Genomic DNA, 27,987 nt, shown 5'->3' with positions numbered 1-27,987 from the left:
ACTTAATTTATCAAGTCATGTTCATGCCCTGATTTTATATACTTGTGTTTATCAATAAACATTGTGATATTTGAAAAAAAAACCTTACTCTTAAAAAAAAAATTAATGAGACTTTTAAGGTAAACAAAACCAAAATGTCACTTTGGGTTAAAATGTCTTTCAAGGCTGGGGATATGGCCTAGTGACAACAGTGCTTGCCTCGTATACATGAAGCCCTGGGTTCAATTCCCCAGCACCACACATACAGAAAATGGCCAGAAGCGGTGCTGTGGCTCAAGTGGCAGAGTGCTAGCCTTGAGCAAAAAAGAAAAAAAAAAAAAAAAAAAAAAAAAAAGAAGCCAGGCCCTGAGTCCAAGTTCCAGGACTGGCCAAAAAAAAAAAAAAAAAAAAAAAAAAAAAAAAATGTCTTTCAAGCCCAGTGGCTCAGGCTTGTAATCCTATCTACTCAGGAGGCTGAGACCTGAGGATCATGGTTCAAAGTCACCCTTGGGCAGAAAAATCCCTGAGATTCTTGTTTGTAATTAACTAGTTAAGAGCTGGAAGTGGAGCTGTGACTCAAGTGGTAGAGTATCAGCCTTGTGTGCAGAAGGCAAGTGAGGGTGTGAGGCCTTGAATATAAGCCCTGGTTCCAACACACACACACACACACACACACACTTTCATATAATATGTTGTTTTACATTCATTCTTCATCCCATTACAAATCCAGCAAGTGGAGAATATTCCAGCTGGGCACTGGTGGCTTATGCCTGTAATCCTAGCTATTCAGGAGGCTGAGATCTGAAGATCAAGGTTCAAAGCCAGCCCAGGCAGGAAAGTCTGTGAGCTTCTTACCTCCAATTAAGTACCAGAAGACCAGAAGTCACGCTGTGGTTCAAAGTAATAGAGTACTAGGCTTGAGCAAAAAAGTTCAGAGACAGTTCCAAGGCCCTGAGTTTAAGCCCCATGACTGACACAAAGAGAGAGAAAAAGAGGAGAGGGGTGAGGGAGAATATGCACCTATTCTGTACTGTGATACTCCTCAATTCTATTTAGGATGGCTATGGCTTATTCTAGTTAAACAGTCATTTGGCTTACTACTGTTTATATTTTGGCATATAGTTTAATTTGGGCTCAATGTTTAAAATAAGCAAACTTAAAACAATTGAAATAAAAAACACACTAAGAAACCACAAAAGTCTCAATGTTCAGTCCAATGTGTTTTCACAAACAGATACAAAGTCTTGTAGCTCTAATGACATGAATCAGCAGTTCCAGCACTTCAGAAGTCCAGCTCATGCCTCTCAGTTTTGTCTGGTTTTGAGCATGGCATGAATGGAGTCTCACCGTATGCAGGCCGTCCACGACGTCTGTCTGTAGGCGTCAGCATGCTCAGTGTGTTTTCTCTGTGTCTAGTATGGTCGTGTTTGTAGGTGAAGAACCGTTTTCCTGCTTGATCAGTTGCCAGCCTTGTCCTGTGGCCTGGCTGCCTCCTCCCACATGGAGGTGTGGACTTATTTGAGCTCAGTGAGTCCATTCTGACTTGGCAGATTGTCACAGCAGATCTGCTGAGTAGACTTACACATATGTGCACGCTGGTTGGTTCTGGGGCTTAACATGGGGGGCCTCAGGGTCTTGCTGGGCCTTTTTGCTCACAACTGGTGAGCAAAATACTTAGCCACATCTCCATTTCAGCTTTTTGTTAATTTGTCTGCCTTGGCTGGCTTTGAACTGAGTTCTGAGGATCTCAGCCTCCTGAATAGCTAAAATGATAGGCATGGGCCACTGAGGTTTTATGTTCTAAATATACAATTGGTATGTTTAGAAATAGGAATCTTTAAATCATAATGTGTCAGGCAAACAGCTCATTAGATAAGAATTGCTGCAGTCCTTCTTAAAATAACTGGTTAGGATGGGGCACAGCTCAGCAGTGAGATTTGTCTAGCACGCGAGGGCCCTAGGTTCACACATGCAGTACCACACACACACACAACAACAACAACAACAACAACAAAGCAAGGTAAAACAAGACAAGTGAACACAAACAAAAATTCCACAGAACTGCCTGGGCACTGGGGCTCTTGCCTGCAACCCTAGCCATTCAGGAGGTCGAGATCTGAGGATTGAGGTTCCAAGACAGATAAGGAAGGAAAGTCTGCAAGACTCTTACTTCAAATTAACTACTAAAAAGCCAGAAATGGAAGTATAGTTTAGATGGCAGAGCTCTAGCCTTGAACAAAAAAGCTCAGGGATATCATGCAGACCCTGTGTTCAAGCCCCAGCACAGGCACAAAAAGAAAGCAAGCAAACCAAAACCTATAAAACCAAAAGTATACTTGATCACTTTAGCAATAACTGCCATATATATACGTATATATACATATATATATATATTCTGCTTTGATTTGTTAAATGGCAAGTCTTTGAATACTACTGAAAGATTAAAAAAAGTAATAACCTGCTTTTGACACAATAGAGTCCCTTCTAAGAGAAATAGCGACAAGACAGGTGCCAGTGGCTCACACCTATAATCCTAGCTGCTCTGGAGGCTAAAAATCTGTGAATGCCCATTTGAAGTTAGCCTGAGCAGAAAAGCCCAAAAGACTCAATCTCCAAATTAACAACAAAAATGCTGGACTGGAGACATGGTCAAGTACCAGGCATGGAAAAGAGAGCTTGAGGCCTCAATTTCAAGCACTAGTACTGATATATCTAATACATACACATATATATATTCATATATATGTTCATAAAAATTGAAATATATAAGTAAACTATTATTTCTGTGTGGCCAGATTCTGTTAGAAACTTAATTTTCTTTTTGTTGTCATTACTATTTTGTATTTTACAGCGTTAACTTTTCTGATTATCCTCCTTCTAATCAGAAGAGAACACAAAGCAGAAAGAAATTCACCCATTGCTATTATATAAGGAGAAAATGGGGTCCTCATCACATCAGCTGAGCCCCTTCCAGTGCTGCTTTCCTGTGCGTGTGTTTATTAATGAATGCACTTCAGCAAACATCTGCCAAGTTCTGGATTTTTTTTTTTTTAATAACTCCACTTCCTTCTTTTTAGCTGAGAAGTAGTGGCGACCCTGGGAACATTTGGCACTCAGGCACTCCAGTTGTTTCTGCACCGTGAACTGCTGCTGCCTATTTGCTGGGTAATCTCTCCTCAGCCTCAGTTGTTAGGGAAACCAAAGACAGCTGACCAATTAATTGTGGAAGGCCGGAAACCTGGCCTTCATTAGTTCTCATCTCACTCTTGAGAGAGCCAGTGCTCCCTGGCTGGGCTTTCTGCCTTCCTCATTGACAAGGGGCATTCCTCCCACCCCCAGTATACTCATGGAGGATTTAGTCCAATAAATTGTATAAGAGTCAACTGCATAATCAAAACAAAATTTTAAAATTCTATAGTTGGATAGTAATAAGTAATCTATTAAAGGCAGAGGAATGAAATCATCTGGGTATTGTAGAGATAAAATTTCTTTTTCATATTATCTTTAAGTAGTTGGACAAAGGGTTTCAATTCAACAAATCATTTTATAAGAGACATTTTGATCAGTGTTCCAGTTCTCGCTTTCCTCTCCCCCTCCCTCTTCTTTCTGTTTTGTGCAATATTGGTGTCTGAATTCAAGACCTCACAATCTCCCTTAGCGTTTTTGCTCAAGGTTGGTGATCTGCCATTTGAGACACAGCTCCACTCACTTTTGGTTTAACTGGAGTGAAGAATCTCACGGAGTTTTCTGCCCAGGGCTTGGTTTTGAACCTGGGTCCTCAGATCTCAGGCTCCTGCGTAGCTAGAATTACAGGCAGGAGCCACTGGTGCTTGACAAATCATTTGCTGTTAGTTGTTTTTAATCTTCTAAAAATTAAAGATAAATTTCTCATGGTCTGGAAGATCAGTATCCCCTGGTTATAATGATTTATTAAACTTTTCAAACTATTAGGATCTATATTATAGTCAGCCACTCAAAATGATCAGCCCAGCCTGGGACCAGTGGTTCGCGCCTGTAAACCTAGCTGCTTGAGGCTGAGATTTGAGGATTGCGGTTTGAAGCCAACTCCTGGGTGGAAAGTCCGTGAGATTCTTTTCTCCAATGAGCCACCAGAGAACTAGAAGTTGCACTATTGCTCAGAGTGGTAGAGAGCTAGCCTTGAGCTCAGGAGCTCAGGGACCGTGCCCAGGCCAAGAGTTCAAGCCCCACAACCAACCCCACCCCCCCAAAAAAACAACAAAAACAACCTAAGATGTTTTCCTGTCTCTGCCCTTCACATAATTGCACTTACTTTATTTTAACTTCCAAGTGGAATTTTGCATACTTTTCAGGTAGAAATTATGTTTTTGAAAACACAAGAAAATGTTAATATGTCTGAGAAGAAAGAAGTCGTCCTTTATTTCTTTAATGAGATTAAGATTTGCTCCCTATATTAATAGGGAGTAGGGAGCAAATTTTAATACAGGGAGCTACTACCACCCTCTATTGTAAAAACTAACAGTACATTTGAAAAAAAAAAAGAAATAGAAATATATTACCTAGGTGGCACAGGTTGAGGAGCTTAATTTGCTTTAGAAAAATAAGAGTTTCCTTCCTCTTTCTCCCACCAGAGAGCCTTGCTTGGTTTTTCTTACATAGAAGCTCCAAAAACCCAACGCCAAAGCCATCAGTTGAAAAGGGACCCATTCATGTAATTACTGGCTGCTCCATCCACACAATGGCATGATTTTATTTTTCACCTAGTTGACAGTCTTGTTTTGTTTTGTTGGATTTCTTTGCAATGAAATGATTTGTTGATTTGGTATTGTGTAAACCAAGCCCAGACCTACAATACTAATGTGACTGTAGGGAAAAAGCCAAGAATGAGTGGAAGGGATAATTAAACTGCAAGCCAGGAGACCTTGTGGTTCCGACCCCATGTGGTCCCCAGCCTGCTACGTGACCCTGGGCAAGTCACTGCGCCTCCTGCGGGCCCTGTTTCCTGCAGCGGAAAAGGAGACTCGGTCAGGGCTCGGGTGCTGGGAGCTAACTCTCTAATAAATTGGGCCTGGAGGGAGCAAACTGGAGCTCTGCTGTGACCCCAGAGACCAGCTGGCAACATCGTTTCTGCTTAGTTCTCTAGAGAGAACCAGAGTTCTGCACTCTTTTCAGGATCATATTGTGTGTGTGTGTTCTGATATTGGGGCTTGAACCCAGAGCCTTATGTCCCTTGGCTTTTTGTTCAAGGCGAGTGCTCTATTACTGGAGCCCTAGCTCCTGCTGGGGCTGGCTTTCAGCCTTGTTAGGGTGCCCAACTCCATATTACATTATTTTTTGTGTTTGCTTAGATTTTTAATTGAATTTATTTCAACTTAATTTAATTTCAAAAAGCTAGCCAGGGGCTGGGAATGTGGCTTACTGGTAGAGTGTTTGCCTACCATCCATGAAGTCCTGGGTTCAATTCCTCAAGTACCACATAAACAGAAAAAGCTGGAAGTAGCACTGTGGCTAAAGTGGTAGAGTGCCAGCCTTGAGCAAAAAGAAACCCAAGGACAGTGCCCAGGCTCTGAGTTGAAGGCCCAGAACTAGCCAAAACAAAAATAACCCCAATCCTAGCCAGGAGCCAGTGGCTCCTGTAATCCTAATTACTCCAGAGGCTGAGATCTGAGGATTGTGGTTCGAAGCCAGCCTGAACAGGGAAGTCCATGAAACTCAGCTCTAATAAACTACTCAGACAAAGCTGGAAGTGGTACTGTGGCTCAATCGGTAGAGTGCAATGAGCAAAAGCAGCTCAGGATCAGTGCCCAAAGCCAGAGTTCAAGGACCGGCAAAACAAACAAAACCCTTAATTTTTTACAGGGAGGCTGGAGATTGAACCCAGGGCTTCAGGTGGGAAAACACTTTGTCACAAAGCTATACTCTCTTTTCTTTTCTTTCTTTCTTATTTGTTGTGATACTGGGGTTTGAACTCAGGGTATTATTCTTGCTTGCTTGAGTGGCATGCTACTGTTGGAACCATACCTCCAATTCTGGTTTTGGCTGACTATTTTGGAGTCTAGTCAACTTCTCTGCCTGGGCTGCCTTTAAACTCTGATCCCTGGGGATTACAGGCATGAAGTCTGGTGTCAGGCTGGATTGTGCATTTTAAAAACATGTTTTCCTATTTCTCTTTATGAAGTGATACATGTTGTTTGAGGAATGCTTAGAAAACACAAATTATCAGAAAGGAGAAAATTTAAGTAGTCCATAATTGAAAGCATAACTAATATTGACACATTACACATATTCCTAAATTTATAAATCTTACCTACATATAGTCAGTTCTGATATAATGCTTGTTTTGAAAACAATAATTGGGGCTAGAGGCCTAGCAAGCATGAGGCCCTGAGTTCAAGCCCCAATACTACAAAGAAACCCCCCCCCCCCAAAGAAAAAACCCAAGAACTGGTAACCACGGGGCTGATACTATTATTGGGGCATAATGTAAATTTTGTTTTCTTATACACAATTTCATCTGAGCAAACACTAGGTGAACACAGAGATGCCACTCAGCCAAACTCCAAGCATGCCTGTGTACATGAATGTCTAAACAAGGATCGTGAACCACACCTACTAGCTCCTGCTCTCTCTTCCAGTCCATCCATTCCACAACCTGCCTTCAACCAGCCCTCAGTGACTGGCAGGGTGGTAGCTCTTCCAGTCACCACCACCCAGGCCAGGCCAGTGCCCTCTCCTCTCTTATGTCACTCTTTCTCCTCCCAGCACATTTTGTGTCGTTCATCTCTGGCTTTGTTCTTTCCCTCTGTTTTCTCACTGTTCTCTATCTCCTTCCCTTTTAATTGTGCTTCTCTTTTCTCTCACTCAGGGTGACAGCTGTGGGATCCAGTAGCAAGGAACTCCGCAGGCAGAGGACCGCCACCACCCAGAGCACACTGCCGGAGGAGGCACTGGAACTTCTAGAAATGGTGGTTATTTCAGCTGAGTTGCTTTTTTTCTTTTTTAGTACTTGGGTTGAAACCAGGATTTTATGCATGCTAGGTAGATACTTAGCTCTGTGTGTGTGTGTGTGTGTGTGTGTGTGTGTGTGTGTGTGTGTGTGAGAGAGAGAGAGAGAGAGATGTTTTAATTGTGTTGTGTCAGTTATACAGGGGATATTTCATTGTTACATCTCCACATCTGATTATTTTATGATGATTACTTTTTGGTCTGAGACTGGTACTCAAATTCGGTACTGGATGTTTTCACTCATTGGCATTCACTCTACCAACTGAGTCATACCACCAGTCCCCACACACCTGTTTATTTTTGAGGTAGGGCCATGTGTTTTGCCCCCATTGGTTTGGATTCATGCTTCCTGTGTTGGGATGACAGGTCTGTGCCACTGCACCAGCTTTTCATTGGTTCACAAGGCTTTGTGAACCGTCTTAGCCTTCCAAGTAGCTAGGGTTGTAGACGTGAGCCATTCCACGTTGCATTTTATTTTATGGAATGCATTGCTGACAAAATGTTGTACACAGTGCCCCACTTTCCCATCTATCTTCTGGTTTCTATTGTCCAATTTGGTGTTGTGTAATACATAACCAATACTTACCAATTATGGTAAGATGGATAATGAAATAGCCAGATAATAAAACAATTAAGTGATGATTTAATTAAGTAAGCATTTAACTAATTGTTTAGTTCACAACACATTATTGATTTTATTAAATCTTAACCCTTGAATGCATACTCATTAAAATAGCCTATGTTATAGAATGGAGACTATTCCTGCTTCACACTGAAGTACCAAGGAGCATCTGCAGTGGGAGCCTTTGAGCAGTTATTTGAATTTTTAGTTCAAATTCATTCATTCATTCAATTGATCACACCCCCAGGCCTTTATCCTATTTGCTTTTAGCTTGTCTTTCAGATAGAGCTTCTTGCTTTTGCCTGGGTGACCTCTGACCTCGACCTTCCTACCTCTGCTTCTAGTCAAGTAGCTGGGGACCACAGGTGCTTGCTAACATACCTGGCTTGGTTTGGGGCACTGAGTCTTACTAACTTTTCTCCAGCTGGCTTTGAACTGTGATCTTCCTAGCTCGGTCTCCATGTTGTAGTTTAATTCCTCACTTTAAATTTCTTTCTTTCTCTCTCCTTCCTTCCTTCCTTCCTTCCTTCCTTCCTTCCTTCCTCCTCTTTCTTCTTCTTTCTTCTTCTTCTTCTTCTTCTTCTTCTTCTTCTTCTTCTTCTTCTTCTTCTTCTTCTTCTTCTTCTTCTTCTTCCTCTCTCTCTCTCCCTCCCTCTCTTTCTCTGTCTCCCTCCCTCCCTCCCTTCCTCCCTTCCTCCCTTCCTCCCTCCCTCCCTCCCCCCCCCCCCTCTCTCTCTTTCTTTCTTTCTTTCTTTCTTTCTTTCTTTCTTCTTTCTTTCTTCCTTCCTTTCTTCCTTTTTTGCCCATCCTGGGCTTGAACTCAGGGCCTGAGTACTGTCCCTGGCTTCTTTGTGCTCAAGACTAGCACTCTACTTCTTAGCCATAGCAACATTTCTGGCCTTTTCTATATATGTGGTGCTGAGGAATCGAACCCAGGGCTTCATGTATATGAGGCAAACACTCTATCACTAGGCAATATTCTCAGGCCCAGAATGTATTTTTTAAATCACATCCAGCTGAGACTTCAAAATTCTCAATGTACAACTTTATGGAGCTTGTTGATATTTCTAGACTTTCTTAAATTCAGGTATCACAACACTGTTTATATCACTAACAAGAAAAACACTGGAAACAAGTGAGTTTACTACAAATTGGTATTCCTAAAATGAGATGCAACATAGCTATACTCAAGTGAAAAGGTGCAAAAAAAAACCCAATAGATTGTTTTCTTTCATGTAAAAAGAGGAAGTATATATATATATATATATATATATATATATATATATATGTACTGCCTACTTTCGTGTAAATTCTAAAGGGAGCAGTAATTTGGACAGAAGGAAAGGAACAGGCAAATTGAAACAAGCTGGTGGTGAGTTTTCACCTTACTTCACTTCTTTTGAATGTGCAACTATATTATAATTGCTAACATTAATATTTAAAAAGACTTAAACTTTTGGTTGGCAGCTTGGCTCAAGTGGTAGAACGTCAATTAAGCAAGCAAGCATGAAGCTCCATGTTCAACCAATGTCATAAGAGAGCAAAAAAGAAAGAAGAGAGAGAGAGAAATAAAGAAAGAAGAGGGAGAAAAAAGAATGAAAGAAAATAGAAAGAGAAAGAAGGAAAGAAAAAGAAAGAAGAAAAGGAGAAGGAAGAAAGAAAGTAGAGAAAAATAACCAAGAAGTAGAAATATATTCTAGAGGATTTTAGCTGGTCACCAATGGCTCAGGCCTAAAATCCCAGCCACTCAGGAGGCTGAAATCAGGATTGTGATTTGAAGCCAATCTAGGCATAGAAGTCTACGAAACTCTATTTCCAATTAACTATCAAAAAGCCCAGAGTGGAGGTAGAATGCCAGCTAAGCAAGCTGAAAATGTATGAGGCCCTGAGTTCAAGCAAAAAAGAATTATACATCAGAGAGAGAGAGAGAGAGAGAGAGAGAGAGAGAGAGAGAGAGAGAGAGAGAGAGAGATCAGACTGGAGGTAGGATGCCAGCTAAGCAAGCTGAAAATGTATGAGGCCCTGAGTTTAAACAAAAAAGAATTACACATCAGAGAGACAGAGACAGAGAGAGAGAGATTTAGGGCTGGGAATATGGCTTAGTGGCAAGAGTGCTTGCCTCATCTACATGAATAGGTTTGATTCCTCAGCACCACATATATAGAAAAGGCTAGAAGTGGTGCTGTGGCCCAAGTTGGCAGAGTGCTAGCCTTGAGCAAAAAGAAGCCAGGGACAGTGCTCAGGCCCTGAGTTCAAGCCCCAGGACTGGCAAAAAAAGAAAAAAAGAATTACACATCATTATTATTATTGTTGTTATCTTCAAATAGGAGTTTACACATAACATTGTTCATGTATGTATACTATTCATCTTGATTAGAGTAATCTCTTCCATCCTTCATCCCCTCCTCCATGTCCATGTCTCAAGTTTCTGAGTTCCATTCTCTATATGTATATAGAGAATTATGACTGTATTCACCTACCATTTCTCTTTCCATTAGTCTGTTCTTTTGATTAGGACATATCACATATTAGTAGCACGTGGCCAAGCCCTTACCCGAGACTAAGGAGGCATTTTCCTACAGGTATGTATTTTATTCATACATCTGAGAGCCTGCACACTATTCTCATGTGGCTTTGTGGCTCCTCTCACATCCTTAGAGGGGAGGGCCAGCGTCTTTTCCTTTCCCTCAGGCAGATCCTCTTCACCTTCCTCACATCAGCTATGAGATGGTGCTGGGCTGGACACTAGACTGGATTTGGATTTGATCAGGCATGTGTGTGTGTGTGTGGCTCTGTCCTGTCCCCAGCTATCTCTGACTGTAGGTGTGACAGAGAAAGTACTTTGAAGAGCTGGCAAAAACAAATGTCTGGCTTCCTGTGTGGGTACATGAAGATGCTAATACTAGGGCAGTTAGATGCAATTCTGAAGGTTTGTATTCAAAGAACAGGCTCAGAACACAATGCTATTAATGATCCACCACTGGGTCCAAAGTTTGTTAATATTCTAAATACTGCAGTCGTTCAACAGCACATGGTTCATGGAAAGTAATTTATTCTGTTAGTATTTTGTTTTTCTGCTGCTAGAAATTCTGGGCATATGGCATTCCCCAATGGCATGAAGAAGGAAACCACTCTGGGCCATAATAAGGAATGCACACTCATTCATGTGTTTACCATTTTGGCTTGCAAAGGAAATTCTCAGACAGGAATCTCAGAGGCCCCCAGTTGGGCACAGGTTTCACGCATATCCCTAGGATGGCTTATTCCAGCAGTGTCATGACTCTGGAGCTGCTCTGAGCTCTTATGGTCAGAAACCCTGATGATTCCAGATGCATCTGTCTAAAAACACGTGCCTAGAGCACTGCGGTTTGAGTGACATTATGGTTTAGAATCTTTGTATATGTATATGCTGGTCCTGGGGCTTGAACTCAGGACCTGGATGTAATCTCTTAGCTCTATCCCCTCAACGCTGGTACTCTACTACTTGAGCCATAGCTCTACTTCTGGCTTTTTGGTGGTCCATAAGAGTCTTATGAACTTTCCTGCCCTGGCTGGCTTCCATTCTTGTTCCTCAGATCTCAGCCTCCTGAGTAACTAGGATTACAGGCGTGAGCCACCAGGAGTCCACTCTTAGGGTTTAGAATCTTGAGAGGACAGAAAAGTCCTCTGAATTCTCCTGGCTTTGGGTTGACCTCTTCCACTGGCAATGACAAACATCAGACTCCAGAAACAGACTGTTATCTACACTGTGTTGAACTCAATACAGAACAGTGATTGACTTTGACCTATAATGTTTGACTTTTCTTTCTAGGACAAAGGATATGAAATATCTTCTATTCCTTCAGAGATTTCTGTTTTAATTGCAGAATTCAGAAATCAGGGGAGCCATGTGGGACCACCTTTGAGGTTGTTGTGGGCAGAGGCATCTGGGGACAGCTACAAGATTCCATTACCCTCGAAATGGCACAATGTGCTATGTCAGACACAGCTAGCCTCCTAATGGAATAAGTCTCTGGTCACAGCTGGGTTGTATTTCCATGGCACCTCTATTGAGCACAACAAAATATGCATCCTGTAAAAAATATACCTTGAGAGAGTAAGGGAGGGGGTGACATTGTTCCAAAAGAAATGTAGTCTTTACCAACTTATGTAACTGTAACTCTTCTGTACTCCACCTTTATAATAACAATAAAATGTGAAAATTAGCTTTATAGCCAGATATTATAAAGTAGTTTACACTTGAAACCTTAGGTACTCAGGAGGCTGAGATCTGAGGATTGCAGGTTGAAGTCAGTTGGGCAGAGCAGAAAGGTCTGTAATGTGAGACTCTTATTTCCAATTAACCAGCAAAAATCCAGAAGTACAGGTGTGGATCAAGTGGCAGAATGCTAACCTTGAGAGAAAAAAACTAAGGGACAGCATCCTGTCTCAGTTCAAGTTCCAATAATGGCATACAAACTATCTATCTATCTATCTATCTATCTATCTATCTATCTATCTATCTATCTATTACCATCCAGTTGAACATCCAGCTCCTGGGTGACCATAGCTCCAGTACTCAGCACAGGATTCACCAAATGCTCTGAGTGGCATGGAGAGTTTCTTTTTTTGTTTTATGCTTTTACTTCTTTTGAAATAAACTTTTATTTTAAATCAGCAAGAAGTAATTGTATATACTTATGGAATACAGTGTAGTGTTTTTAAAAAAATTTTTATTGTCAGGGGCTGGGGATATAGCCTAGTGGCAAGAGTGCCTGCCTCGGATACACGAGGCCCTAGGTTCGATTCCCCAGCACCACATATACAGAAAACGGCCAGAAGCGGCGCTGTGGCTCAAGTGGCAGAGTGCTAGCCTTGAGCGGGAAGAAGCCAGGGACAGTGCTCAGGCCCTGAGTCCAAGGCCCAGGACTGGCCAAAAAAAAAAATAAATAAAATTTATTGTCAAACTGATGTACAGAGAGGTTACAATTTCATATGTTAGACATTGGATACATTTCTTATACTGTTTGTTACCTCCTCCCTCATTCCCCCTCCCCCCTTCACCTTTCCTGTTCCCCCCATGAGTTGTTCAGTTGATTTACACCAAACAGTTTTGCAAGTATTGCTTTTGTAGTCGTTTGTCTTTTTACCCTGTGTCTCTTGATTTTGGTATTCCCTTTCAGTTTCCTAGTTCTAATACCTGTATACACGGTTTCCAATATACTCAGATAAGATACAGAGATAGTGTAGGTACAACCACAGGAAGGGGCTACAAGAGGATCATCAATAATAGAATCTACGGTTCACACGCATGTTGAAAGTAATTACAACAGTGATATAACAATCGGTTCCATAGCATGGAGTTCATTTCACTTAGCATCATCTTATGTGTTCATCAGGGTATAGCTATTGGGCTCTTGTGATCCTCTGCTGTGGCTTGCCTAAACCTGTGCTAATTATTCCCTATGAGGGAGACCATAGAGTCCATGTTTCTTTGGGTCCGGCTCACTTCACTTAGTATAATTTTTTCCAAGTCCTTCCATTTCCTTACGAATGAGGCAATGTCATTCTTTCTGATAAAGACATAAAATTAAAGGTTTTAAGGCAGGGCAAGTGATAGGAATGACTTTTGCACTGGCCAATCTCTAACTTCCTAAGGTTTGTTATTTTGGTCATTCTCAAGGAAGCGCAGGACCAGAGGCCTCTGAGGCCTCAAGGCTCCATTTCCTTTTTCTTTTCTTTTTCTTTCTTTCTTTTCTTTCTCTTTCTTTCTTTCTTTCTTTCTTTCTTTCTTTCTTTCTTTCTTTCTTTCTTTCTTTCTTTCTTTCTTTCTTTCTTTCCTTCTTTCTTTCTTTCTTTCCTTCTTTCTTTCTTTTTTTTTTTTTTTCAGTTGTGGGGCTTGAAATCTGGGCCTCGGAACTGTCTCTGAGCTCTTCAGTACCACTTGAGCCACGTGCCACTTCCTGTTTCCTGGTGGTTAATTGGAGATAAGAGTCTCACAGACTGCCCTGCCTGGGCTGGCTTTGAACCATGATCCTTAGATCTCAGCCTCTTCAGTAACTAGGATTACAGGCATGGGCCACAGGTGCCCCACAAAGCTCCAGTTTCTTACACAAGTGAATAGCAAAGGCCAGGAGACTCTCTTGAGGATGCTTTACAAACATTAATGACCAAAAATTAGAACTCAAGGCTAAGTATGATGGTGAATGCCTACAATCCCAGCAGATGGGAGACTTGAGTTCAAGGCCAGCCAGAGCAACACAGCAAGATTCTGTCTCAAAAAAGTATGCAAGCAAGTGAAAAACCAAACAAAATTAGAACTTGTTCCTTGATTCTCAGCCTGTAGGGAATTTATCTTAGCATTTAACATGGCTTGAAATAATACCAGTTCATAAAAATCTATGGTCACGGCACTAGGAATGTGGCTTAGTGGTAGAGTACTTGCCTAGCATGCATGAAGCCCTGGGTTCGATTCCTCAGCACCACATGAACAGAAAAAGCTGGAAGTGGCACTGTTGCTCAAGTGGTAGAGTGCTAGCCTTGAGCAAAAAGAAGCCAGGGACAGTGCTCAGGCCCTGAGTAGCCCGGGGACTGGCAAAAGGAAAAAAAATCTGTGGTCAGCTCTTATTTATTCATTTTCTTTCCAATCCTGTGGCTTGAATAAAATTTTAAATTGTTTGTTGTAAAGGTGATGTAAAGGGTTACAGTTACACAAGTCAGGTAAAGAGTACATTTCTTTTTGGACAGTGTCACCCCTTCCCTGTCATCTCCTTATGGTCAGTTCCAACAGATGCTTCCGATAAAACATGCATCCTGTTCATAGACCAGACTAAATGAAAGATTCAGAACGGAATTGCTGCTACTTTTACTTATTTCAGGCAAAATTGTCCATGGTATAGGTTCAGATTAGATTATAAATTAGTCAAGTAACACATTATTTTTCTTAGGCCTCTAATTCTTTCTGCTCACTTGTCATAAACATCAGGCACATTAATTAATATTACTTCTAGAATGTTGTGTTATCGTATCACAGGAAAGTTATGATCTCCCTCTATGAATTCCTCCACCCATCTTCTTTCTCTTTCAAAAGTTGTCTTGGTGGGCACTGGTAGCTCATGCCTGTAATCTTAGTTACTTTGAAGGCTAAGATCTGAGGATTAAGGTTTCTAGTTAGCTGGAGCAGGAAAGTGTGTGAGCCATTTATCCCCAACTAACCAGCAAAATGCTGGAAGAGGAAGTGTGGTTCAAGTGGTAGAACACCAGCCTTGAGCAAATAAGCTAAGTAAGAACACAAGGCCCTGAGTTCAAGCCCCAGTTCTGGTGACAAAAGGAAAGGAAAGGAAAGGAAAAGGCAATTTTTTTTTCCAGTCTTGGGGCTTGAACTCAGGGCCTGAGCACTGTCCCTGGCTTCTTTTTTTGCTCAAGGCTAGCACTCTATCACTTGAGCCACAACACCACTTCTGTCTTTTTCTACATATGTGGTGCTAAGGAATTGAACCCAGCGCTTCATGCATACAAGGCAAGCACTCTACCACTAGGCCATATTCCCAGCCCTGAAAGGTTGACTTTTGTTTGAAGCATCTTTGATAAAATACACACCCTTTGGCTTTCCTGCTGATTCCAGAAAGCTCACAGCCTGTGAGTGCCTCAGCTGGCTCTAGGCCAGCAGCCTTGTCTGTGGACATAGCTGCATTCCTGCGACACGGACACACAGGGTCACAGCTGTTGAGATGGGGAATTAGGACTTTCCCATGGTTCTACAGGACCTCAGCTAGAATTCTGGGGATCAAATTCTGATCTTTTTTGTTATTTCAAAGCCACCTATGGTCAGGACACAGCATGAGAAGAGGGGTAAGGGCCTCCCAGAGCCCAGGAAGAGCAGAGTTCTGCTGCTAGCCGAGGGTGGGACGGTAGCAGGCAGAGACAAGGTGCACCTGGCTAAAGCAAGGCTGGTGGTAGAGGCAAAGCCGAGAGCTTGTGTAGGTGCCAGGTCAGGTGCCATGGTCATGGGTGGGCTCTTGGAGCTGACACAAGCTTTGTCTTTATTCGGGAGCTGCTCAGGTATGCTTGCTAATTCTTTCACTTGTTACTCTGAGGGAAGATGGTCTCTGCCACAGCAAAATCTGGCAGTGCCAGGAATTGAACCAATAGCCTGTGTATGCTAGACAAGTGCTCTACCACTTAACTACACCCCCCCACCACCTGCCTCTCTCCCCCTTCTCTTTCTTTTCCTTCCTTCCTTCCTTCCTCCTTTCCTATCTTATTTTTTCTCTCTTTTTTCCTTTTTCTTCCCTCCCTCCTTCCCTCTCCTCTTTTCTTATTTTCTTTCGTGTGTGTGTGTGTGTGTGTGTGTGTGTGTGTGTGTGTGTGTGTGTGTATCGGAAATTGAACTCAGGGCCTCTTGCTTTTTTATTCAAGGCTGTCACTATATCAATTGAGCCACATCTCCACGTCTGGCCTTTGCTTGATAATTGACCATAAGAATCAGATTTATCTGCCTTGGCTGGCTTTGAACAGCAGTTCTTAGATCTCAGCCTCTTGAGTCACCACCATTGCCCAGCTCCCTCCTTTGTTTATCTATTAATAAATGACTCCTTCCCTTCCCCTATTTGCATTTCTGCTTTTGCCTCCTTTTGTAGAAGTCATCCTTATAAAATATGTATGCTAAAAGGTCAATCTACTCTCTATGTAGCATTGAGGGTAAAATCTGCTATGGAGAAGCTACCTGGGCCCGCAGTAAGCAGTCTGTAATGGGCAGCAATGGTTTCTCCTCATTATCACCTCCTTAAGGGGGACTGAACTAGGGGGCCTAGACTTGGTCTTGGGGGCATTTCAAGGTGATAATGAGATAGCATTTGTCCAGGTTGTGTCTTATTTTAGTTCTTGGTACATTTCTGTTATAATCTCTCCTACATTGTAAGTTGTTTCCACTCATGCCTTCTTTTAGGGACGTCTCACTGCTTTTAGCTGCTTGCATGTGGGGGGATGTTCAGACTGTACCTGCTTGCTGAGATGAGTGCCCAGGACCAGGGAGTGACCACACTCCTATGGGAATGTCCCCAGGGCATCTTTTGTTTCCTTAGTTTGCTTCTCTATAAACAGGGATGGAACAATCAGATTTGCTTCGCAGACTAAGATAGGATTCAGAGTTAGTATTGACAGCACTGACCTCTGCCCCTGGCCCATCATATGTCTTCTCCAAGGGTAAGCTGTTATTCCTGGCCTAAGTATAGACATGGGGAGTCTGGCCTCTAAAACATTTTTATGTCAGTCCTTGAAGGTCACATACTTAGCAAATAGCTACGCTGATTTGTATTTCATTTATTTATGTATTTATTTATTTTTGTTAGTACTGGGCTTTGAACGTAGGGCCTCACACTCTTGCTTTGCTTTTTTTTTTGCTCAGGGTGTACTCTACCACTTGTGCCATGTCTACTTGCTGCCTTTTGCTGGTTAATTGAAGTTAAGCATCGCTTGAATCAGTCTGCTCCCACTGGCTCTGAACTTTGATCCTCATATCTCAGCTTCCTGACTGGCTAGGATTACAGGTGTAGCCACCAGCGCAGGCAGGTGTAGATTTTTACGCTCATCTGCTCAATTCAGAAATCCACCTGCTGTGGTTTGGATGAGTGTTCCCCAAGGGCCTAAGCCTTAAAGTCTTACTGCCGGGTAGTGCTTCTAGGAGGTGGGGCTGTGTAGGAGCCCTGTGCCCTGCCAGGGCTGTGGACAGCAATTCCTTCCTCTTCACTTCTTGGCTAAGGATGTAAATAGTTTCTCGTCACACACTCCCGTCAAGCTGAGCTGCTGTGCTTGAAGGCCAAAGCTCTGGGTTTATTCTAACCATGGACTCGTGCTTTCAAACCCGCAAACTGAAACAAGGCTTAGCTGTTTGGCTACGGTGGCAGAAAGCTGAGGGATATACACTATTATTTCCAGTTCATAGCATGATGTTTGGTCAGATAACAGCAATGCACTTTACAGAACAGGGCCATGCACTACGCTCAGATTCAGAAAAACAAGGTAAACTATTAGAGAGTTAAACAATGACTCGTAAGACAAATTCACAAGAAAAATATACTGCTCTTACTCCATCATCTCCTGGGCATGGGGAAATGGTGTGTTCACCTGGGAATAATCACAGGTTATAAAACATGCAAACTCCACATCAAAGATTAGCTATCGTGATTAGGAGTGGAACAATTTTGCAGTGCGGAACTGGGGCTTCACGAGGTTCAATGCAGAGCCCAGGGGAGTGGAACTCGTGATGGGAGATGCGAGTGGGTGTGTGGCAGGGGAATTTGGTGGGAGGTAGATTGCATGAATCAATCTCTAGCCCGGAGCACGCTTGACGCTGGCGGCTGACTGTGTAGATCGCTTGACTCAAAGGAGGGAAAAGAAAGGAAGAGCAACTGCACCGAGCAGCAGGAAGGTGCAAAGGGAAGCTCAGGCTCGAACAGAAGGAAAGGTGAGGACTAGAGCCTGTGGTTACCCCCTTCTAATCAGAAACATGGTGGATGTGGTGCTGTATACCAAATACCTCCCTAAAAGAGTGCCTGTCTTTCTCACTTTCAGAAAAAGGAAATTATTCATTTATTTGTTCTTATGCCAGTCCTGGGGCTTGAACTCCAGACCTGAGTACTGTCCCTGAACTTGTTTTTTGTTTAGGGCTAGTGCACCACTACTTCAGCCACAACTCCACTTCTGGCAGTTTTGGTAGTTCATTGAATATAAGAGTCTCCTAGGCTTTCTTGCCAGGGCTGGCTTCAAGGTGCAATCCTCAGATCTCTGTTTCCTGAGTAGCTACTGTTACAGGTATGAGCTACCCAGCTTAACACTTTTTTCTTAAGGACATGATAGCCCAAAATTTGCATGACACTGTTATTTCAAATATGAATAAAATGAAGATGATCTGTCCCAAAGCAAACTGATAAAATAAAATGGTAGGCAGTCACTATGAGCCATGTTTAGTGGTGCATACCTGTAATCCTAGTGCTTGACAGAGCCAACAAGATTCTGAGTTTGAGGCTACTCTGGACTATATAGTGAGTTCCAGAACAGTCTGAGCGATGGCTTTATCATTTAAAGTAATTTTTTAAAATTTAAGAATGAAGGGGCTGGGGATATGGCCTAGTGGCAAGAGCGCTTGCCTCCTATACAAGAAGCCCTTGGTTCGATTCCCCAGCACCACATATACAGAAAATGGCCAGAAGTGGCGCTGTGGCTCAAGTGACAGAGTGCTAGCCTTGAGCAAAAAGAAGCCAGGGACAGTGCTCAGGCCCTGAGTCCAAGGCCCAGGACTGGCAAAAAAAAAAAAAAAAAATTTAAGAATGAAGTAGGATCTTTGCTTCTACCAAAGAGGGAGCAACAATCTCTTATCTCTCTCTCTCTCTCTCTCTCTCTCTCTCTCTCTGTGTGTGTGTGTGTGTGTGTGTGTGTGTGTGTGTGTGTACTGGGGCTTGAACTCAGGGACTTGTGCTCTTATTGGCATTTTTGTTCAAGGCTGGCACTCTACCACTTAAACCACACCTTCACTTCCAACTTTTTCCTTGTGAATTGGATATAAGAGTCTCATGGATTTTTCAGTAGAGGATGGTGATTTTCAGATCTCAGCCTCCTAAATAGATTGGATTATAGTCTTGAGCCACCAACACCTGGCAAGATCTTGTTCAAACTTCTGTATACCTTGTTTAAGACATAATAAGAGTTCAATTTATATTTGTTAAGTAAATAAATACAATATTAAGTGGAGGAATAAAAGTTCCCAAAGGAATATGTACTGAATATCTTGCTTTGAAACAAATGTTGGCCATGGAAGAATTGCTGTTTAAAAGGCCTTCATACTAAAAGTAATGTGTGGTAACCTAGCTTAGATCTTTGAATAGAAAAATGTCATTATGCCATGAAAAGACATGGTGGAGACTTAGATGAATATTGCTGAGTGAAAGAAGTCAGTGTTTCCAAAAAACCTTATCAAGAAGTGCCAAGAGCTGGGTACCAGTGGCCTATATCCTAGCTACTCAGGAGGCTGAGATCTGAGGATCACAGTCCAAAGCCAGCCCCAAAAGGAAAGTCCATGAGACTTATATCCAATTAACCACCAAGAAGCCAGAGAAAGTGCTGTGGCTCAAGTGGTAGAGCACTAGCCTTGAGCAAAAGGCTCCAGGACAGTGCCCAGGTCCCGAGTTCATGCCCCAAGGCATAACACATAAAAAGGCAGTCTGAAAAAGCTAGTTATTGTATTATTTCAACTATTTCAATTTCAGAAACAGGCTGGGAATGTCACTTAGTGGTAGAGTGGTTGCCTAGTGGATGAAGCTAGAAGTGGTGCTATGGCTCAAGTGTTATAGCACTAGCTTTGAGAAAGAAGCTCAGGGATGGTGTTCAGGCCCTGAGCTCAAGCCCCAGGACTAGCAAAAGTAAATAAATAAAAAGAGCTTTTGGAAAAGGTAAAATGCAAGCAGGAGTCAAAAGCTGGGTGCTGATGGCACATGCTTGTATTCCTAGTCATCCAAGAAGCTGAGAGAGCTGAGTATCAAGTTCAAAGCCAGCTCAGGCAGAAAAGTCTATGAGCCTCTAACAAAAAGCTGAAAGTGATAGAGAACCAGCTTGATTGAAAAAGCTAAGGGAGTACACCCTGGTCCCCCAATACTGGCAGAGAAGGGAGGGGTCGCATGGCCAGTGGTCGCCAAGGCGGTAGAGAAGGGATGGTGAGGTAGGAGATCTTTTGAATAGTGCAATGATTCTGCCTGACACTGGGTAAATATCTGCAAGTGTCTGTCAGATGCCCTGTACTGTTACAACACAGACTAAACCACAATAGCCACTCTGAGCTTCAATTCATCATAATGTTTCAATATTGGCTAGCCATTTGAATGAAATACCACCCAGTGTTAGCCACAGAGGGAAAAAAAGTCCACATTCTGAGGATGAAGGAGGGTGATGGACTGGCAATGGGAAACTCTACATGACCCATGCAAGTTATCTGAAATCCAAAAGCATACAAAGGATTCACTGGTCATTTTGAAAAAAAAAAAAAAAGCCATTAGTGGAAAAGCTGATGAAGATGCTGAAAAACTGCAACATCTCCGTCTGGCAATTTGTCTCTGTGGTCTTGAAGAATGAGTTCACAGACACACAGAAAGAAATAAAATGGTAAATATTTATTAAAGGAAAAGATAAGCAGAGCTCCTGCTACACAGGAGGGGCTCCAATGGAGGACACCGCCTTGTGTGTGGTGTGTGTGTGGCGTGTGTGTGTGTGTGTGTGCACAGAGGTTAGCTAGGCATCCCTAGGAGAAAGCTACGTGAGTCTCACGCTCATTGGATACCCTGCAGATGCGGACAGAGACTCCATATAGCCTGCACGAGCTCTCCATGCGTCCTTCAGCCCCTCTGGATGCCTGTTCCGGTGCACACCTCTGGGGTCCAGTCAGTGTGCTGTTCACTTGCAGTCTTCCAGGGGCGCCAGGGGCCTCCATGTGTGACTGTGAAAGGCCACGGTGTTGCGAAGTCTAGGGGCCTGCACACAGGACTGCTCAGGGCCACGGGATTGGATGCGGAGCTGCTGTGGGCGGGGCCTTTGCCCTGATTGGCTAGCCAGCCCTTTTTTTTTCTGCTTTCACTGAGACTTGTTTAGAGTTTTGTTAATAGTAATATGCCAGTGAGTGTCCTCATTTTCACAAATGCCCCATGGTTACACGAGAAGTTAACATCTGAGGAAGGGAATGCAGGGGCTCAATACTTTCTTGCATACTGTTCTGTAAACCTAAACATTAAAAAAGGAATGTCTTGGGTGAGGAAGGTGGCTTAGCAGTAGAGTGCTTGCCTAGCATACATGAAGCACTGGGTTCAATTCCTCAGCACCATATAAACAGAAAAGGCCAAAATACAAGGCAGGGACGGTGCCCCAGGACTGGAGAAGAAGAAGAGGATAAGGAGGAGGAGGAGGAGGAGGGGGAGGGGGAGGGGGAGGAGGAGGGAGAGGGGGAGGGGGAGGGGAGGGAAAGGGGAGGGGGAGGGGGAGGAGGAGGGGGGAGGGGAAGGGGAGGGGGAGGGGAGGGGGAGGGGGAGGGAAGGGGGACGGGGAGGAGGAGGAGGTCTTCATAGAAAATGTAGTCAGAGCCTCGTGGCTGACAACAGTGGTGCTGTCACTCAGCAGGACACCCTGGAAACGCTGTGGCTTTTCAGATGGCCAGAACATTAGTAACTGGTAAAGGAAAACTCTAATGCTCACGCACTTCTGCTTTAAGTTGTCTCTGTCTCCTCTAGCCCCAAACCCAGAGCTGTAAGCAAAGCCATGGGCACGACAAGAAAGCATACTACCACTGAGCAACATTCTAGCTCCATGCTTCAATTCTGAACTTCAGGTGAGGCAAAACACTGAAGCTTTGTTCAACAAAGTCATTTCAATTAATTAACTTCAATTCATTTGAGACTGGATCTTGCTCTGTAGTTCAGGTTGGCATCAAACTCATCAACCTCCTACCTCAACTTCTCAGTTGCTGGGATTACAATACCTGTTATTACCACACCTGGCTTCATTAGCCTTTGTCTTTTCTTTCTTTCTTTGATAGTGGTAGAAACTGAACTCTGGGTCTTGTGATTGCTAGGTAGGTGTTTTACCACTTGAGTCATGTATATTTTTCAGATAGTGTGTTGTGCTTTTTTCCTAAGCTGGCTTCCTATCAACCCTGCTATCTCTGCCTCCCTAGTAGATCATTTTATAGGAGTGCATCACTATACTTAACTTCATCATCTTTTTTTTTTTTTTTTTCTGCCAGTCCTGGGACTTGAAATATGGGCCTGGGTGCTATCCCTGAGCTCCTTTTTGCTCAAGGCTAGCACTCTACTACTTGAGCCACAGTGCGACTTCTGGCTTTTTCTTATGTGGTACTGAGGAATCGAGCCCAGGGCATCATGCATGTTAGGCAATTACTCTACCACTAAGTCACATTCCCAGCCTATCATCTATTTTTGAAATGAATAAAGGTGGTTAAGGATGCTGGTTACCGGTGGCTCACACGTGCAATCTTAGCTACTCAGGAGGCTGAGATCTGAGCATTGCTGTTCAAAGCCAGCCGAGGTAGGAAAGTCCATGAGACTCTTATCTCCAACAAACTACACAGAAAAAGCCAGAGTGGATTTGTGTCTCAAGTGTTAGAGCACTATCCTTGAGCAAAAGAAGCTCAGGAACAGCACCCAGGCCCTGAGTTCAAACTCTAAGACTAGCTAAAAAGAAAAAAGAAAAAAAAAGAAGAATAGCCACAGCCAAACAGCCTTAGGCATGGTGAATCCTTTAGCTGGTGACTGTACCCAGATATCCATCTTGGGGTGAATTGTTAGAGCATCACACTTTCTTCCTAATGGCAGTCATCCGTGTCTGGTTTCTACCCCACTCCTGGCCCACACGCGTGACCTGTTTCACCAGAGCAGCAAGAGCAGGATCTTGGGTCTCAGAAAATCTGTTCCATTCACCAGGAAGGTGGAGCAGAGCAAACACGAGCTTCCCTGGCCCCTGCAGGGAGCTTGGTGGACTCTTAATTTGAATGTTCTTTGTTGATACTGCATCTCAAATCTATTTTAGGAGCCATGTCTAATTTCTGCCACACATCTGAACAATGTTGAGATTTCTGATCTGAGACAGGGTGAAGTAGAACCCTTCACACCTTTAACAGCTGACCAAAGATGCTCGCATATGGGAACAAAGAAGATTCCAGCCAGTGTGCCAGGAGGAGGAGGAGGACTGGGATGGGGTAAGGACTATGGTTAAACCCTAGGCACAGAGTTGGCTCCACAGGGTGTGAAATCGTACTGACCTAAAATGGCTAGTACATGTTTTGGATGGGTGCGCCAGTACTGGGGCTTGACCTTGGGACCTGGGCTTGTCTCTTAGCCTTTTCACTCTGCTCTACCACTTGAGCCACAGCTCCACTTCTGGCCTTGTGCCATTGGAGATGGAAGACTCATGGACTTTTCTGCCTGGGTTAGGTTCTAATCACCATCCTCAGATCTCAGCTTTATCTCCAATTAACCAGCAAAAAGCTGAAAGTGGAGGTGTGATTCAAAGGGAAAATCCATGTGAGATCATGAGGTCCTGTGATGAAGCCCCAGTGTCAACCAAAAACAAAACAAAATGAAAACTAGGTCCAATATTAAATAGGAAATATCAGTTATACCATCAAACCAGCCAGTTTTAAATAATAAAAGATTTCTGGTTGGACCCATAATAGGTTTTTCTGTTATTTTTTTCAAATCAGGTTAAGCCCCAAAGCAGACTAGCAATGAATGTACATGGGGAAATTTCCCACCCTGTTTTAATAAACGAGTGTATGTTCTGTGTTGAAACAGTGCAACTTCCTTAATCCAATATCTGATGAAGGAGCAAGGCTGGAAGAATTAATTTAGAACACACTAATTAAAGAGCGGTATGCACAGTCTATACGATGAGACTCTCAGAAATGAATATTTGATAAACAATATCTGGTAAATTAAAAACCTGAAATGTTAAATTAAATGCAAATTAAAATCTGGAATGTTAAATTAATTAAAGATGGAAAATTGCATCAAATAACATTACAGGTCTCAGTTAAATCAGGGAAGAATGAAAAAGCCAAGTTCCAGTCTCCATCTCACCCAGAATGGGCTCTGGGTCACCTGATAGGAGCAAATCAGAGCTTCCGATTTCTTTGTGGATTTTTGCAGAATGCTATACGATCACTTCTGGTTACCTCTCACTTAAGTGAAATGGAAAAGGGGATGGGCTGTTCACTCTCAGGGAAATAAAAAGTCAGATTTATTCAGATCTTCTGGCTTGAGAGGAGGGTGGTTGCTTTGTTCTTTGTGAGGTCCCTTTGCTGGCTAAGTGACTGACCCTGACCGATTGAGGCAGGTGGTCTCTTGGGAGATTCAGGCTCAGGACTTCTGTTGGGCAATCCTACAGTATTGATCACCATACTCTATAAGGGAGTCTACTGGATGGAGGTGGCAGGGATGTCTCAGGTTTCTTGAGGTCTACAAACCATGGCCTACTGCCATTCCTGTCTTGTTTAGAACATACTGGTGCTGTAGGTTGGATTGTGTGTGACACTGAATAAAACTTAAGCTTCCCTCTCTTCCATTTCCTTATCTGTTGCTTGAAGCTCTCAATGCTGACACCCCTTCCTCCCACCCCAGTCCTGCCCACAGGAGGAGATGATTCTACTTCTTACAAATCAACCAGCATTTTAACTAGATATACTAGCACATGCCTGTAGTCCTAGCATTGGTAAGATTGATGCAATTGTCAAAAGAGTCTGAGGCCAGGTTCAGCTGCATAGTAAGACCATGTCTCAAAAAGAAAAATAGTTATCAGCATTTCATGCTGAAGAAACCACCGAAGTAGTTTTCCATACTTGGTATCTATGTTATAAGCTTGAGCTATATAATTTATTCTGAAAAAAAAAAAACAACCCACAATAAAAGTGTATTAAAAGTATAGGAAACTTGGCCAGTTGCTGGTGGCTCACACCTGTAATCCTAGCTACTCAGAAGGCTGAGATCTGAGCATCACGGTTCAAAGCGAGCCTAGGCAGGAAAGACTGTGAGACTCTTATCTCCAGTTGACTCATTCAAAATCCAGAAGTGGTGCTGTGTTTCAAAGTGATAGAGAGCTAGCCTTGAGCAGAAGAGCTCAGGAATAGTGCCTAGGCCCCAAGTTCAGGCCCCAGAAATGACAATAAAAATAAAAATAATTCAAACAATAAAAATAAAGATAGAGATACTTAACTCAGATATACCTGTAGCATGGGTGTGGTCTGGATCTTTCTAGTCTGTTTTTTATTTACTTATTTATTTGTACCAGTCCTGGGGCTTGAACTCAGGGCCTGGTCTCTGTCCCTGAGATTTGATATTCAAAACTAGCACTTGGCCAATTGAGTCACAGCTCTACTTCCAGCTTTTTGGTGGTTAACTGACTCTAAGAGTCTCATGGATTTTCCTGTCTTGGGTGGCTTCAAATGATGACCCTCAGATCCCAGTTTCCTGAATTGCTAGGCTTATAGACACATAGATGCATTACAGATTAAAACAACAACAACAACAACAACAATAACAACACCTCAATTTAGCCCAGGCAGCAAGCTGTGCGAGTCTGTTTTTAAATTAATATAACATCTGAAACTGATGTTTAAATCATAATAGATGAGTTAACAATTAACGATGAAAGGAGCAAACATATGATTTTGGGGAAACTCTCTATAAATATATATTATACATAGTGAATTTTTGCAGTTCATATGTGTATATTTGTGTAAGTACATGTGGTATGTATCTAAAATAAAGTTCTAAGGGACATCAAGTTTGTAAAGCAAACACAATACAAAGAAGTAAATGGTAATGCTCATTGAAAGCGCCAATTAAATGTGATCTGGAGAGCACCAGCACACAATCTGTTTGGTAAACAGTCTTGTGTAGAGAAACAAAACACCCAGGAAGATCTGTGGGATTAAAGGTATAACCCCTTTCCAGAATGTGCAGGCACACATGTGCACAATCCCAATTAAAGAATTACCAGAATTAATATTAATCCTTTGCCTTCCTGTTCTCTTCTCTATGAACCCAGTTCTTCTACTAGGTTTTCTCTTAGAAAGAAGAAATTATCTCCATGTTCATGCATCGCCTACCTCCCAAGCATCTATATAAAGCTGGTGTAGAAATAAAGTTGCAAGCCTATATTCTGTAGTAATTAAAAAAGAAACTTCCTATATACAGTAGCATTTTCCGGTAGGTTCAGTCAATTTCCACGACAATAGAAGATATAATTACCCTGATGTGAATCAAGAAGAGGCGAAGAGGGGACTAGGCCTTCACCTTCTTCAATTCATTCACAGATCTTATCTTTGTGACAGGTACTGTCTGGCAGTAGACAAGCAGCTAGAAAGCAGGATATATATATATATATATATATATATACATATATGTATGTATATATATGTATATATGTAATTAATTTGCTTGGAGGATAAAAAGCATACATTGTAAATATTTGAAAAAAACTCAGATAATCCTCGCTCAGCAGACTTCTCCAAGTCTTTCTCTCCTCCCCCTTTATAAGTGTCCTTATGTGCTGCTCAGAAGCCTGGCTCATACCTCCTCTCCTCAAAGCATTAGGCATTTCTTCAGGCCTTCAGTTTTCAAAATCTTTTTAAAAAAGTATATATAAAATATATACATATATAACATGTATATATTATCATATGTAAACATATATGCATTATATATGTATAATATATATTATCCCTCATTTCTTCTCTTCATCCCTCCCTGCTCACTTTGTTTTTTCTTTTCTTTTTTCTCTCCCTCTCTCCTTTCCTTCTTTCCCCTTCTCCTCTCCTCTCCTCTCCTCTCCTCTCCTCTCCTCTCCTCTCCTCTCTCCTCCTCCCTCTCCCTCCTCCTCCCCTCCCCTCCCCTCCCCTCCCCTCCCCTCCCCTCCCCCTCTCTCCCTCTCCCTCTTCTCTCTCTCTCTTCTCTTCTCTTCTCTTCTCTCTCTTCTCTTCTCTTCTCTTCTCTTCTCTTCTCTTCTCTTCTCTTCTCTTCTCTTCTCTTTCCCTCCCTCCCTTCCGTCCCTTTCTCCCTTCCCTCCCTTCCTCTTTCCTTCCTTCCTTCTTCCCTTTCTTTTTCCTTTCCCTTTCCTTCCCCCCCTCCCCTTCCCTCTCTCCTTCCCTTCCTTCCTAGATATATTTCTTTTCTAGCCTTCATATGATTCTTTGCTGCAGCAGTGTACCTCGCACTGCTTGTACAGAAAACTCAGCACTGGGAGAATCCATTATTCTGGGAACTATATCCCAAGTAGAAAGATGACTTCTTTTCACAATTACTTCTTGATTTGCTGATTTTGTTGAAGACACGTGTCCCTTTAGGACAAAGCGAGCTGAGACCTAACATTGGATGTGTGAGACTGAGTGCGAGTCCAGCGGTTCTAAAGACAGATGGGAGTTGGCACTGAGAAATCCCGAAGCCCCAAGCCAGGGCAGCATCGGCCACCCAACTGGAATGAAAGGTGCCCGAAGTCATGGGATTTCTCTCCTTCCCCGCACTCCTTTTATTTTTGTGGCAGACCTTGAAACAAAGCTGAAGCCGAAGTGCTTTTCTTTCTGTGGGTGGTGGAGCTTCTGACTCAGGCTTTGCAAACAAGCCTTTGCATGAAGCTGGAGACAAGCGTTCCCACAGCTCTGCCGGTGCCATTGTGCGGCGTCCTGCGCGGCGGGCGCTGGCAGAGCGGGGAGGGGGCGCAGGTGCGCGCAGGTGCGCGGCTCCTGAGACACATGAATGCGATTGTCTTGAGTTCAAAGAGGTTTTTGAACTCCAGACCTACGTTTTCTTGGTTACCTTTAGCATATTGGATACCAGTTTTAGGTCTCTCAAAATTCTCTATTTTTTTGTTTTAGG

This window comes from Perognathus longimembris, chromosome 5 (assembly GCF_023159225.1).
Source record: "Perognathus longimembris pacificus isolate PPM17 chromosome 5, ASM2315922v1, whole genome shotgun sequence".
Taxonomy (NCBI): Eukaryota; Metazoa; Chordata; class Mammalia; order Rodentia; family Heteromyidae; genus Perognathus; species Perognathus longimembris.
This window is presented reverse-complemented; position numbering follows the sequence as displayed.